Source organism: Oryzias melastigma, linkage group LG21 (genome assembly GCF_002922805.2).
Source record: "Oryzias melastigma strain HK-1 linkage group LG21, ASM292280v2, whole genome shotgun sequence".
Taxonomy (NCBI): domain Eukaryota; kingdom Metazoa; phylum Chordata; class Actinopteri; order Beloniformes; family Adrianichthyidae; genus Oryzias; species Oryzias melastigma.
The window spans coordinates 4,593,021-4,606,102 of NC_050532.1; the positions used below are offsets into that span (position 1 = coordinate 4,593,021).

A 13,082-nucleotide genomic window follows, 5' to 3' on the forward strand; every position below is an offset into this window, starting at 1 on the left:
TCCAACACCTGGAGAACAGCTCAGTCCCGCACCGACTCTGCTGCGCACGGATTAATAATGATGCGCAAAACAGGCCGACCCCGTGCGCCAAAAATAAACCAGGCTCCCATAAATGTGTTTGCTTTAGAGTTATAAGACCTTGAGGAAGAGGTGTTTGTGTGGTGGGTGAAAATGCAAAGTAACTTGGAAATACAATTTTACGCATTTCAAACGACACAAATTTCAACATTTCCTGCGAAATCGAAGTTGGGAGGCAAAAAAATGCTCCAAAAGTCGAAGTTTTTACGCATCCAGCGGGGTTTTCAAACTTATCCAACTCCAGATCCCTTCCAGGTGCCCTTTGCCTCGCCGTGCCAATTAAGAGCGCCTTTTAATCCAAACACAACAAAGCTTTTATTCTGCATCAAAGCCCACTGAAGTAGCCTCCAACCCCCCACCAGTTAATCCCTCGCTCTGTTCCGCAGGAACGTCCCAACACGCCGTCCCGCTCCTCCAGTCTGTTCGTGCAGCAGACGTTCGCGCTGCGAGCGATTCTGCGCGAGCGCGCGCACGGAGAGACGGAGCCAGCCAGTGTGAGGGCGCATCGATCGTCCTGAGAGCTGACTCTAATTAGTGCCCGTATGGCTCCGGGAACACACGGATATGTGCGTGCGCGTGACACCCCCACTTCCCTTCGCGCTCGCGCATCAGAACAGGTTCTGACACTTTCATCCGGGCTGCGCGCGGCTTAGCTGCTCGTGAAATGCAGTTTATGTAGCCCGCAGAGGAGATTTAAAGGGTCGTTGATTCAGATTGGAGCGCATCCAACAAGCCGCGCACGCTCACCGGAGTTCACTTTTGGGAGTCGGGCAGAGAAACCAGCAGACTGGACGAGGAAGAGGAGCAGCTTTAGCCACGAAAGGTCTCTCAAAAGTAGCCCGCTTTGTTGTTGTTGTTGTTTAGGGGTCCGGGTGCGCTCCTCGGACCCAGAGAGAGGCGCAGCCAGTGTTCCCCCTGCAAAGTCAGGCTGCGTGCAAGCGCAGAACAACAGTCTGCAGCGCAAAGTCACAGCCAAGAACACCTGCAAGACATGAGAGAGACAGGCGGGGAGGGATGGCAAACCGCCAGAGCGGTTTCCACTAAGCAGACAGGAAGGTGAGCGTGCGGCCCCTCACCCTCCTCCACCCAGCACCACCTCTGGGACTGATGAGACAACCGATCAACGTCCAGCCTGTCCAAACAAGGCTCCCGCACGCTCAGCTGTCACGGCAACACGCACACATCATCCACCCTTGTCCTCCAACTGAACCGTGTGTCAGGAGCATCTCTGCCTCCGGCAGGGCGAGGCTGCTCCTCTGTAACCTTGTTTAGCGCAGAAGGCTCCGTGTGCGCGCACGCGCACGCTCACATACACACTTTCTAGGCGGGGTGCGAAAAGCCTCACCAGTCAACCCCCCCTCCCCTCCATGCCTCCCACTCCAACCGAGGACGAAGTTCTCCGGGAGCTCATTCTCACCTTCACCCGGGACCGAAGTTATAAAGGGGCGAGCACGCGCTGGGATCACGGCGCGCACGCCAGCGCGCGCGCGGGCTCGCGTGTTATTTATCAACCACATGCCACTGCCCCGCCGAAACGCACAAAGACCACCCTATGCGCTATTCTTAGAAGTGGCCCGATCCTCTCCCAGTCTGCGCTGCTCATCATCACGAGCGCACACAAAGCCCGTCTGACCGAGCGACGGTTGGCCGTTACGGCGCATGCACGCCTCCTGTCCCCGGGCAGGGGACTCACAGACACATGTTGATGAAAGAAAGAAAACAAAAATCACTTATAAAACATTTTGCTGATTGGCTCACCTGGTTAACCGCTGCAAGCTCCACTCGTGGTCATTCCCTCCCGCGTAAGTTATTAAGGAGGACAGCGGTCCGTCCGTGTGTGCGTGCGCAGACTGGCCCGGTTACAGTCCTGTCTGATGGAGACAGACGACCAAAAAGCAGAAGGGTGGAGGTGGAGAAGGGAAAAAAAGTAAAAGTGTCTAACAGGTTATCCCCTTGAAATGAATCTCACACTGGAGCTGGTCGACTTTCATCTGTCAAAATTGGAAGTTTTCGGAGCTCAAAGTGTCACTTCCATGAAATAAGCAGAAAAAAAGATCCCGAAAAGGCAGAAATCCAGCCGGTAGAGGTCCTGGAAGTCGGTGCGCAACGCGAGCCCGGACCCACAAAGGACCGCACAGGTGGGGAAGTCGGCGGAGAAATTAATTCAGCTCGGCTGTACCTCGCAGCAGCGCCATGTTGGGTTTCAGCGGAGCACGCCGTCCTCGGAAAAAGCCCCTTCCTCCCGCTCTCCGTCACTCCATGCTCTCCCCCGACGGAGGGGAATCCGCGCGTCGACGCAGGGCTCTGCTCAAGGTTACTCCGCGGGCTTCGCGGCTCGGTCCCGCTTTTGTTTTCGTCCCGTCCGGTCGGAGCCCAGCTCGGTTGGCGCCGAGGACGCACGGAGCTGTACGGGGAGTGCCGCGCGGAATGGATGAACGCCGCCGAGACTGAGCGACTCACTCCACTCCCACTCGCGCAGACTCTACCCAGAAGGCCAGTCGGGAGACCGCAATTACCATAAGCCTCCAGCGCACGGCACTGGCTGCGCGCGCACGCCCAAACGAGGACACACAAACGCACACAAGCACACACACACAAAGGGAAAAAAAGAAAAAAACCTCCGCTGAAACTCCATAACAGGAATCGAGCAGAGGCGAGGTTTTTGAAGATGTTCCACCACAAACTAAACCATAAAATAAAATCACAAAAAATCAGTCCATATGATCTGATTTTCACCAACAAACTTTTATTCTAATTAAGTATGCTTAAATTAATCTCATCTCACCTTTCGCTTCATGGGCTGAGGCTATGCAAATGAAGCGTCACTTTAAGTTTCTTGCTTTTTTTTCCAAGCCCACAGATATGATAAATCTGTGAAACACAAGGCAGCTAAGACAGAGCGAGTGGGGGATGGAGGAAGCAGCAGCTCAAGGCTGGGGCACATCTGTTAAGGCTCCCATGTCAAGTCAAGGAGGAGGAGGAGGCTATGAATATCAAGCCTGAGGTGTGTGCATCATGTGCCTGCATGCATGTGTGCATGCAAGAGGGGGGGGCAAAAAAGGGAGAACCGGGACGTGGAAAGAGAAAGGCCAGCAGACAGAGACAGAAGCGGAGTAGGAGTGAAGAGGGAGACTTGGCAGTAGAAGGTCTGGCTGCACTCGCTGCAGCTGTTGAAAGTGGGAGTTAAAGCAGACAGTCATACACAAATAAGCACAGAGCGCACACATATGGATGCAGTTAAAGAGCTAAGCTCATCTCCAAGGGCCGGATTGTCCAAAAAGTTTGGATTTTGAGGGTGGAGGAACCTAGAGGAGGACTTCCTGTCTGCGTGAAAGAAAAAAAAACTCATATTTAGAGCAATTTGTTATTATTTTTTCCCCCTCTGATCAAACCTGAGGTGAACTGAAAGTTGCACACAGACCACAGCTGCTAAACCACAGGACACCAGAGGCTTCAATCACACGTTACCACCTCTGTATCTGACACAAATACTCATAATAAGTTGAGTGTATTGTGAGAAACCCAGTGGATGTTGTTTGTTTCACTTCATAGATTTTCGGGATTGGGGTGATAGACGTACCTCATTTAGTGTTTTCTACATTGACGCGTGTTCTTAAGCCAGAAAAGAAAAACCTTCAACATTCTGTGGGTATTAAAAGATGATTTTACCACAAAGTCATTCCAAGGCCATAGCACCTTTGGGTCGGTTGATGTTGCAGGTGAACTTGTCTCGAAGTGTATTGCATCAAGACACAAAACTACAGCAACCATGACCAGTACGGACCTCTGCACTCAGACATGGTTCTGCAAATGCCACACAGCTGTAGGCCCGTTTACCGAATGTGAGGGGTACTACGGTTTCCAGACAAACAATTCACAACTGACTCCATCACTTTGATTCAAACCGTTTCAGGTGTCCATTCTCGTCAACACACCGCCGTGAATGTTTACAGTGGCCATAAGACCATGTGACCTGGACAATTCAACAATAGTCTACCGTCCTCTTCACTGATGAGTGTTGGGTCACCTTGTACAGATATGATAGTTGTCAGTGTAGACAAGGTGAAGTGAGCGATAAGCAGAAGTCAATAGGTCACCAGGGTTCTCTCTGGTGGAGAAGGTGCAACAGTCTGGCTAGGTATTACTAGTCAGAGCAAACTTGATTTGGTTCTGAATGGCCCAGTCACTGCACACGCTTACCTCAGAGCAACACATTCTCATCCCCAACTCGTCACATATTGACGTTTGGTTAAGACCCCATCCGCGTCACTTTTTGACACTTTGGGTGTCCCCAACTCATCGTTTTTTTGATGTACTGGGTGTTCATAAAATCAAGGGTCCGCAACCCTCTGGATGCGGTACCACTCGCAAACCAGTACCGGGTTAAGATTAGGGTACCGGTACTGGGTTAGGATATCAGTATTGGACACATCCCTTAACCCGGCACTGGTTTGCATCATGCCCAGTACCACGTCTGGTACTGGTTCGGGTCCAGTACCACATCTGGTTGGGTTAGGGGACTGATACTGGGTTAGGGCACCGGTACTGGACGCATCCCTTAACACGGTACTGGTTCACGGCCGGTACCGCATCTGGTACTGGTTCGGGTCTAGCATCGTATCTGGTCCGATATCGGGTTAGAGTACCGGTGTGTTACGTGTTGCGGCACTGGACCCTTCTGGTTTACGCACTGGAGCTTGGGGACCCGAGATATAATGGGAACAGCCAGTACGTCGAAAAACGTTGACTCGTGGAAACCCAAAACGTCAAAAAGTGACGTGGAGGAGGTCCTTAACCAAACGTCAATATGTGATGACTTGGGGATGAGAGTGTTGCTCAGAGACATCAGGGTGGGCAAAGCTTTTGACTCATGGGCTACAAAGGGTTCTAAAATTTGACAGAAGGGCCGACCAGAAGCAGATATGTTGAGTGTTTATGTAATCAACTTCATTAAAGAAAGAAATAACAGAATCTGAACAAAAACCTGCTTTAATTTTGGTTGAAAATAGATTTATACATTTTAAAACAGAACATTGTGGAGTTTTTGTTTTAAAACTGTGATTTTTATTCTCATTTTAGTGCCGATTGCACCAATGGACTGATTGTCCCCAAGGAAAAACACAAACATAGACAAATGCTGTGTTCATGTAGTATTGGAATGCTCGACTTGGAAAACACACATGAATGTCACAAAAGCAACAAAATTCTCCAACACCACATGAATGCAGAGTAACTTCCTGTACCGAACCAAAGATCAATGTATTGTGGAGAGATACCACAATTACCGGGAAAATTAAACAATAATAAGAAATATCAATATAATGTATTCCAGGTTGGTGGGCCAGATTAAATAGTTTAATGGGCTGCATATGGCCCCCGGGCCGTAGTTAGCCCACCCCATCATAGAACCATCATCATCCCCCAATTCCCCCAGTACCCCCTACTTTCTGTTCATGGTTGATAATGCTCCTCCACATGGTGCCAGAATTGCAGCAGCTGGACTTCATATGGTCTCTCATGTGGTATAACCAGCAATGTCCCCTGACTTGAACCCCATGGAGCTCATCTAGGACCAGCTGAAGCAGAGACTGGAGGATTGTACCCCTTAGTGAACTATTGTAGGACTTGTGGGAGGGTGGAATGGACTGCTTTAGACAGGGGTGTCAAACTCAATCGCACAAGGGGCCAAAATCCAAAACACACTTTAGGTCGCGGGACGAACAGGATAAACATTTATTGAACACACTAAGACCCCCCCAGGCCTTGACTTTGACACAAGTGGCCTAAGAAGAACATCATAGGGAGTATGAGACGTCGCTGACAAGCTGCCATTGTGACAAATGGTGGAAATACCTGCTGACATGGTTGATTTATTTGTAATTTATGCTATTTTTTCTTAATGTCTTAATCTTCGGAGAAATACATATCAAACTAATGAAAATGGAGTGTCTTCTCATACCAAAGGGAACTTTTACGTTTTTCTTTCAGTCGTGTAAATAACAATATCTCTACCTTATTGTGAGTAGTGTAGATGTCAGATTGTTCTCAGATGCAAAGATTACTTTGCTTTGGATCAGTAAACTCCAAAGTAATGCATCCGGCAAGAGGTTAGTCCAGTTTCTCTGGGCAGGTTGAACCTCTGCTCGGCTTCTTGATGACCCCACACTGTAAACACAAAGAGCTAATTATCTTTTCCCATCTGTGTGTTTTTTTTATGTTTTCAGACAACAAAAACAGGCCAAATTAGCGGTTAGACAGTTATCTGATACAGACGGGCTGCATTCAGTGCATATTTAGGTGCATAAGGGGAAAAAAATGCATTTGAATACGGTGATCCATCGCTTCACCGGGGAGCTCTGCTGCAGCAGGAAGCGCTCTGGAAAACAAGGGAGAAGGAAAAATCACAGGGAAAAATTAAAGGAGGCTAAGCTTTTGCCAGAGGGACATGACCTGACAGGATGATGTGACTCATGCTGGTGTGAACTCTTCCGACGCTGCAGCAGGAATGCTAAAAAAACATGCAGCCGATCAGACAAAAGTAAAGTTCCTCTGCTCTTCTGATTGGAATTAAAACTCAAAATCAAGTGAAATAATACCACTCAACTAAATGGAAGGACAGTGATGCTTTGGGAGTTTATAGCCTGTAAACTTCACGTCTCAGGAAGCCACGGCAGGAGCTGCTGACAGATAGAAAGGAGTGTGTAACACATGCCATCCAACTGACTCAATATTTTGGTTTGGGGAACATGGCAGCAGATGGAGATGGGTGATGATTTTTTTACAAGAGCAGACCTGAAGGAAACAGGAATTATACCGTACAACTCTGAAAAGGTGCTGATATGTGCAAAAGTTGACATTGAATGAAAGAAATGGACTAAAGAATGAAAAAAGCAACACGTCCAAAGGAATATTCTGCACTAATAGGTCATCTTGTTTAGGTTGTGTTCAACATTGAAGAAGTGAAGGGGTGCATGGAGCAATGATGGAGGATCTTCATAATGAAAATCACGTGTTTTGAGTTTTAACATGTCTGTGTGTCATTTTTCTTATGAAAAAGAACAAATGTAAGAAGAATCATTTCGTTTTTGCATTTCTGAGTATTTCTCCTTTTAAATCAACCAAAATGTCTTGGAGAGACTCTGTTTGAATGAATGATCTTCTTTCCATCAACAGCTCTGCTGCACATGCACTAAACCCTCATCTGTTCCTAGTGTCTAGTTCAGGTTCTGGAGAAGAGAAGATGGTATCTTCACATTGACTGCAGTCAAATGAGCCGCCGTTCACATTTCTGTGGTCAAATCAGCATCACTGGATTTTTGGTGTGAGTTTCATCCAATACTTACGGTAGCAGGACTGAGAACGCTGGAAAATCTCCACCAGACTCCACGGAGCTTCTTGATGTGACCACGGAAATGTGAACGGCGGCTCATTTGACCGCAGTTGGAAAGGATTGTAAATCAATGAAAGAGCATTTTGATGTTAGCTTTCATTATTTTATCAAGAACTCTGAGAAACCAATGATTGAATGTATTGATCACAGCAACGTCAATAAACATTGGAGAATTAGCTAAAAGAGTCTTTGGTGAACTGGAAGGAGAAAGAATCAGGATTTTGGAGGAAGTTCTGTCCATGAAGATCTTCACTTCCTCGTCTGAGCTGACATCCGGATCAGAGCCATACGGCTGGACATTACTGATATTGCTGGACATTTTTATGTAGCAGCGGTGAAGATTTACGCTAGCGAGACACAGAGCTATCATAAACAGACAGGGGAGGATCAGGGGCGGAGCTACTCACCTCAGCACCAAAAGCCACGCCCCCCCAGAGGAGATTTTATAAAACAGGGGCTTCAGATCAACATCAAAAAAGCATTTTTTTTTAAAGACATTTAGGTTTTGGATTTTAGGTTAAAAACTTCATAATCATAATTAAAACACTACTGGGAAAATTAAAAAAATTGTCTTATGGGGACTGCAAAGTCCCACTCCAATGAAAATGTTTTTTTGTGTTTTTAACATGTTCTAATACGCTATATATATCATGTTATGTATAAAGGCCACACACATATATATTATGACTCTGACATAAAGGCAGTTAAAGTCATTCAGTTGAGATTAGATGAAGGATTTTTCTTTTGAAGTGACATTGCCTAATAGGTGAGAGAAGCAGGTTGGACGGTGGAGGAGTGGCTCGCACTCTAAGAACCTGGTTCAAACTCTGGCTGCCATCTTTCTGGGTGAAGTTTGCATGTTCTCCCTGTGCATTTGTGTTTTTTTTTTTCTGGATTCTACAGCCTCTTCCCACAGTCCAAAAACATGCTTCATAGGTTAATTGGTGATTCAAAATTTTCCCTAACTATGTATTTGAATAGATCTGCGCCAGACTGGTAAACTGGATATATCCCCCATTTGCCCAAAAGTAGCGGCTAGGATGGGCTCCAGCAACCCTGTGACCCCAATATGGATTTAATGGGTTTGGAAAATGGTTGGTTGGTTGGTTGGTGAAAGAAGATGGACTTCCCCACTGGACTGATTTGGTAAGCAAATTTTAATCGAGGTGCAGCGGTAGGGCGGTCGACTCCTGATTGAAAGATTGCCAGTTCTACTCCCGCCCTGCCCGCCCATGTGTCGAAGTGTCTTTGGGCAAGACACTGAACCCCACATTGCCTCTGGTGGAAAATTGGCGCCAGTGTTTGGCAGCAGAGCCACCACCAGTGTGTGAATGTGTGTGTGAATGGGTCTTTAGGCTTTCGAGGAAGGTAGAAAAGCACTTTACAAGTATACGCCATTTACTATTTTATAATTCCTATTTTAAATCTGGATTTAACACAGTTTACTTCATACAATATGGTGCCAAAAGACACACATCAGCTGCCACTTGTACCAAAACGTCATCCCTCATGTTTATCTGTCATGAAAGCGTAAATAAAACAAGCTAGGGGCTTTTTAATCTTTCATTTTATCTAAAAAAGATACAACCTTTTTGATCATAGTCATCAAAGCAACTTAAGAAAAATTACTTTTCCTTAGAATTGATTTAAAAAATGTATTAAAAAAGGGACCCTATATGTGATCCCTGTGGAACCCCATAATATACAAGAGCAGTAACACATGTGGTTCTTACTACCAGACCCCGATAAAACTGGATGGGAAATAAAACAAGAAGAGTGCAGATGGATCTTGACCTTGAGCTGCACAAACTAAAGACAGGATGGTGACATTGAAATAAGTAAAATAATTCAACAAAAACTTTATAAAAAACTGTCAGAAAACAAATCATTTTCCTGGCTTGATGGAAAACAGAAGATGTAACTGTTTAAATCAGAAATTAGATTTAGAACTTCATAAAGGGAGCTGCATTGTGGTGTAGTGGTTAGCCCTCCCACCTCACAACAAGAAGGCCCGTGTTTGAATCCCGGGTTTGGACCTTTCTGTGTGGAGTTGGCATGTTCTTTTGCTCCTTTCTCCAGGGATTCTGACTTCCTCCCACAGACCAAAAGCATGTTTCATAGGTTAACTGGTGACTAAATTATCCCTAGGTGTGCATGTGTGGCTGTAGACTGGTGACCTGTTCAAGATGTACCCCACACTAAAAATAACCAAAATTGGGTTGCTTTTAACCCAACTTGGATATTTAAAGGGGACTAACTTCTCTTTGGGTTATTTTAACAAAATAATAATAATAATTGGGTTAAAAAAAAAACAATGTAACCCAAAAATGTGTATTGCTCCAAAAAACAACACAAAAACACCCTAACATAAATTATCTAAGAAGTTGGATAGGCTCCAGCAGCCCCGTGACCTTGAAATTGATTCAGCGACTTCTGAAGATGGACAGAAAATAAATTATAAATGGAAGTTTCTATTAACCTAAAGAGAACCAGTCATTCAAACCCTCAAAATATGGCAGTTCTGTTATGGCAAGAGTTTTTCTGGACTTCATTTGTTGCCACATCATGGAAAACATGGATGATGTTGAGTGAGCAGCTTGGGTTTATATGTTTTGGAGAGGTCTGCAGAGGTGCCGGTATAAGCACGTCACTGTGTTTGGGTTTATCAGATCATTCAGTCTCTCCCGGTTCGGTGTAGGCTACTGCACTCCCACGGTGAGAGCTGTGTCTGAGGGACGTTTTAAACGCTACTTCTCTCTGTCTGAGGCCCAGTTTGAGCATTAACCCAAAGAGAGGGGAAATGGGCCAGTAGTGATGGGCACTTCAGTTCTTTCTCGGGAACCGATCCTTTCAATTTGACTCCCTTGTCCCTTTCAAGTCTCGATTCTTTACAAAAGATTTATTGTGGGCCTTTATGTTACCATAACCTTGGAAAAAATAATGGTTTGTACGTTCAAAATGCTTTAATGTTTTAATCAAACATTGGCATGCTAGTTCTTTTGTTTTGTTTATTTTTTGTTACTTCAGCTTTCAATTTAATGTTTTAAAGAATTAAATGAAAGACAAACCCCACCCCCGAAAGGGATACTGTGGACTAAGAAAATAGATGGAAGTTCAGGATCAGAAAAATTGGATTGATCATCCATGTACTGCACCCATAGCTGAGTCCCTAATTGGTTGAGGCGATGAGGCGACCTCGCCAATGTTCTGAAATTTGAACTTGCACCGCTGAAATTGCAATGCTGCAAGACCCGGCGCTCAAATCGCACCGCAGGACCGCTGATGGCATCTTAACATTGAAACTCGATGTCCCTGACTCACAAATTGCTTATGCAGGCAGAGAGCACGAAGCACGTGGGCCCCGATCAGGTTTGTCCCCGTAAGTGGGCACTCAGTGGGTTGGCTCAGTACTCTAGGCAGCCTACTGGTGGAAGGTGTAGCATGCTACTGAGTTCCACAGTATAGAGCTAGCTAGCTTCACTGTAGCTAGCTAGCAATCTCCATTGTAGCAATCAAGGTAGCTACACTGTAGTGAACTAGCTAGCTCTGCTGTATCAAGCTCCATTGTATCAAGCTCTGCTGTATTGAGCTCCGCAGTAGCGAACTAGCTAGCTCTGCCGTAGCAAGCTCTGTTGTATCAAGCTCCGCTGTAGCAAGCTCCATTGTAGGGAGCCCCACTGTATTGAGCTAGCCAGCTTCGCTGTATCGAGCTATCAAGCTCAATTTTTGTGATCTAGCGAGCTCTGCTGTCCCCTGGGCGGCTAGCTATCGTAGCGAGCCACCCACTGAGCACTCACTTAAGCCAATGGGGGCAAACACAGGTGGGACCACCACGGAAACCGTGGACAAACCCATTCGGGACCCACATTTTCTCCCCACTTTTAAACCATATGGGCCCCACCTGGCCAAAGCTGAGTACCGGATTGGTTGATGCGCCGCACCCAACGCCCAACTTGCGCCACAAGACCACATTGACTTAACAGTGAAACTTGGCGCACCTGCTATCGCATCTGGTGTGAACGCAGCATTAGGCAAGACCCTTCACGGCTACTGCCTAACTGGGGGCCAAGTCTAAATTTAACTGTGCTGGTCCCCAGCCCGGATTGTGAAAAGCGTCTGCGGCAGAACTTCTTCCAAAACACCTATGTGAATTATTCAACATTATATACATTTATCTCATTCCAGACTAAAATGTGTAGAAATAATAAATGTTTTCCCAGAATGCAACAGTTCTGCTGTGATATTGCAAAGTTTAGAAAACTTTACAGAAATCTTTCTGATCTTTTAGACTTTGGACATCCACACAATTAGCATGATGAATGTCAAAAGTTTAATAGATCCAGAGAGAGATCAGTGAAGGCAACATTGAAATCCACCCCAGTTAATATTCTCTTTTTTTTTACAAAGTTTTTTAATGTCTTATAGCTTGCCTTGTCACACCGTACTTGTTTTATACGGTCAAAGTATTGACAATAAAAATGAAAATAACAGACCCAGCTTTATTGAGCTGCTAAAATTTTAACGCGAACAAATAAAAGCACATACATTTTCACACTTGGCATAAATGTTGGTGCTTTGATTGATTTTGATTCCTCCCTTTATCCATTCTGTAATTTATCCGAGAAAAAATGTACTTTGCACAAAGCTGTAAGAGAGGAGAGACACACTCTGCTCCTGCAGGAGGAGGCGTTTGTCAACAGAATCGGGAGGGACACCACCATATTTAACCTTGGCAATAAGCGTCTCATAACCAAAACATTTGGCCGCACTGCACCATATGTCCCTTCTTGTTGCTGGCCAGATTTTTTGCAGCCGGGATCCAACCTGGCAACCCCGTGACCCTCCACCAAAGCATGCACTGTTTATCGTCAGTGTAAATACTGGTCGTCTCCTCTGATCTGTCAGCAGCGAGACGTCGCGTCTCCCAGCAGCTTGCTTTGCTCTGAAACACGCTCCAGTACAAACCACAGAGTCAACAGAGAAGTAAATAATGAAATTGGCCCTGAGCGGCTGAATCATGCTAATATCACGCATATAATCGCGCTGAAAGGTCAGAGGAGCGTCGGGGAGAGAACCCGCAGCCCACACATCAGGTCCTCCTCCCAGCCTCCACCCCTGATCAGCAGCCGCTGAAGCCAAACAGCTCTCTCCATCAGTCACTGGGAAACGAGATTAGGATGAATATTGCTCCGAGAATCTGCAGGGCAAACCGCATTTGTGGTGCCCGAGACCCTGGCGCGCAGCTGGATCTTCAGAGACACGTCTGAAGGGGTTGTTGTTTCCCACCCCCTGGTTTCTTTATGGTAGCTGCTTTTGTGGTTTGAACTTGGTGGTCTGAGAACAGCCCCTGCCTTTGATAATATGGTGACTGGGGAGGAAGGAGGGGTAAAAAACTGCTTTTGACTGCGATCCCATGGCTTCTTGCTGTCATTTTACGTCCTGTCATGCGTGTAGGTGTGGGTCTTGTAAAAACCAAAGCGGCGTGAACCCCGCGCGCACACTGGAAGCGCTGCGCTCTGGGAGGTCACAGCGATCCAGCCATCTGCTGCTGCAATCAGACGCTGAAGCGCAAAAAAACAAGCCAGGTTCACATGTGCGCACAGAACCCCCCCCG

At 46.3% G+C, this 13,082-nt stretch overlaps 1 protein-coding gene across 3 annotated transcripts in view; it reads right to left on the bottom strand.

Moving 5' to 3' along the window:
- The window catches only part of bcor (BCL6 corepressor), a 38,243-nt gene extending 31,485 nt beyond the window's left edge, over window positions 1-6,758 (bottom strand). The window contains exons 1-3 of one of the 3 annotated variants that reach the window (XM_036209725.1): window positions 6,683-6,758; window positions 6,091-6,586; window positions 1,837-1,949 (exon numbers count right to left, since the gene is read on the bottom strand). The gene's annotated coding sequence lies outside the window, so the exon portion shown is untranslated. Of the gene's footprint in view, window positions 1-1,836; window positions 2,701-6,090; window positions 6,587-6,682 lie in introns of those variants that run through there. The other 2 variants (XM_024286114.2, XM_024286115.2) reach the window with 2 other exon arrangements.
- Window positions 6,759-13,082: the final 6,324 nt, after the last annotated feature.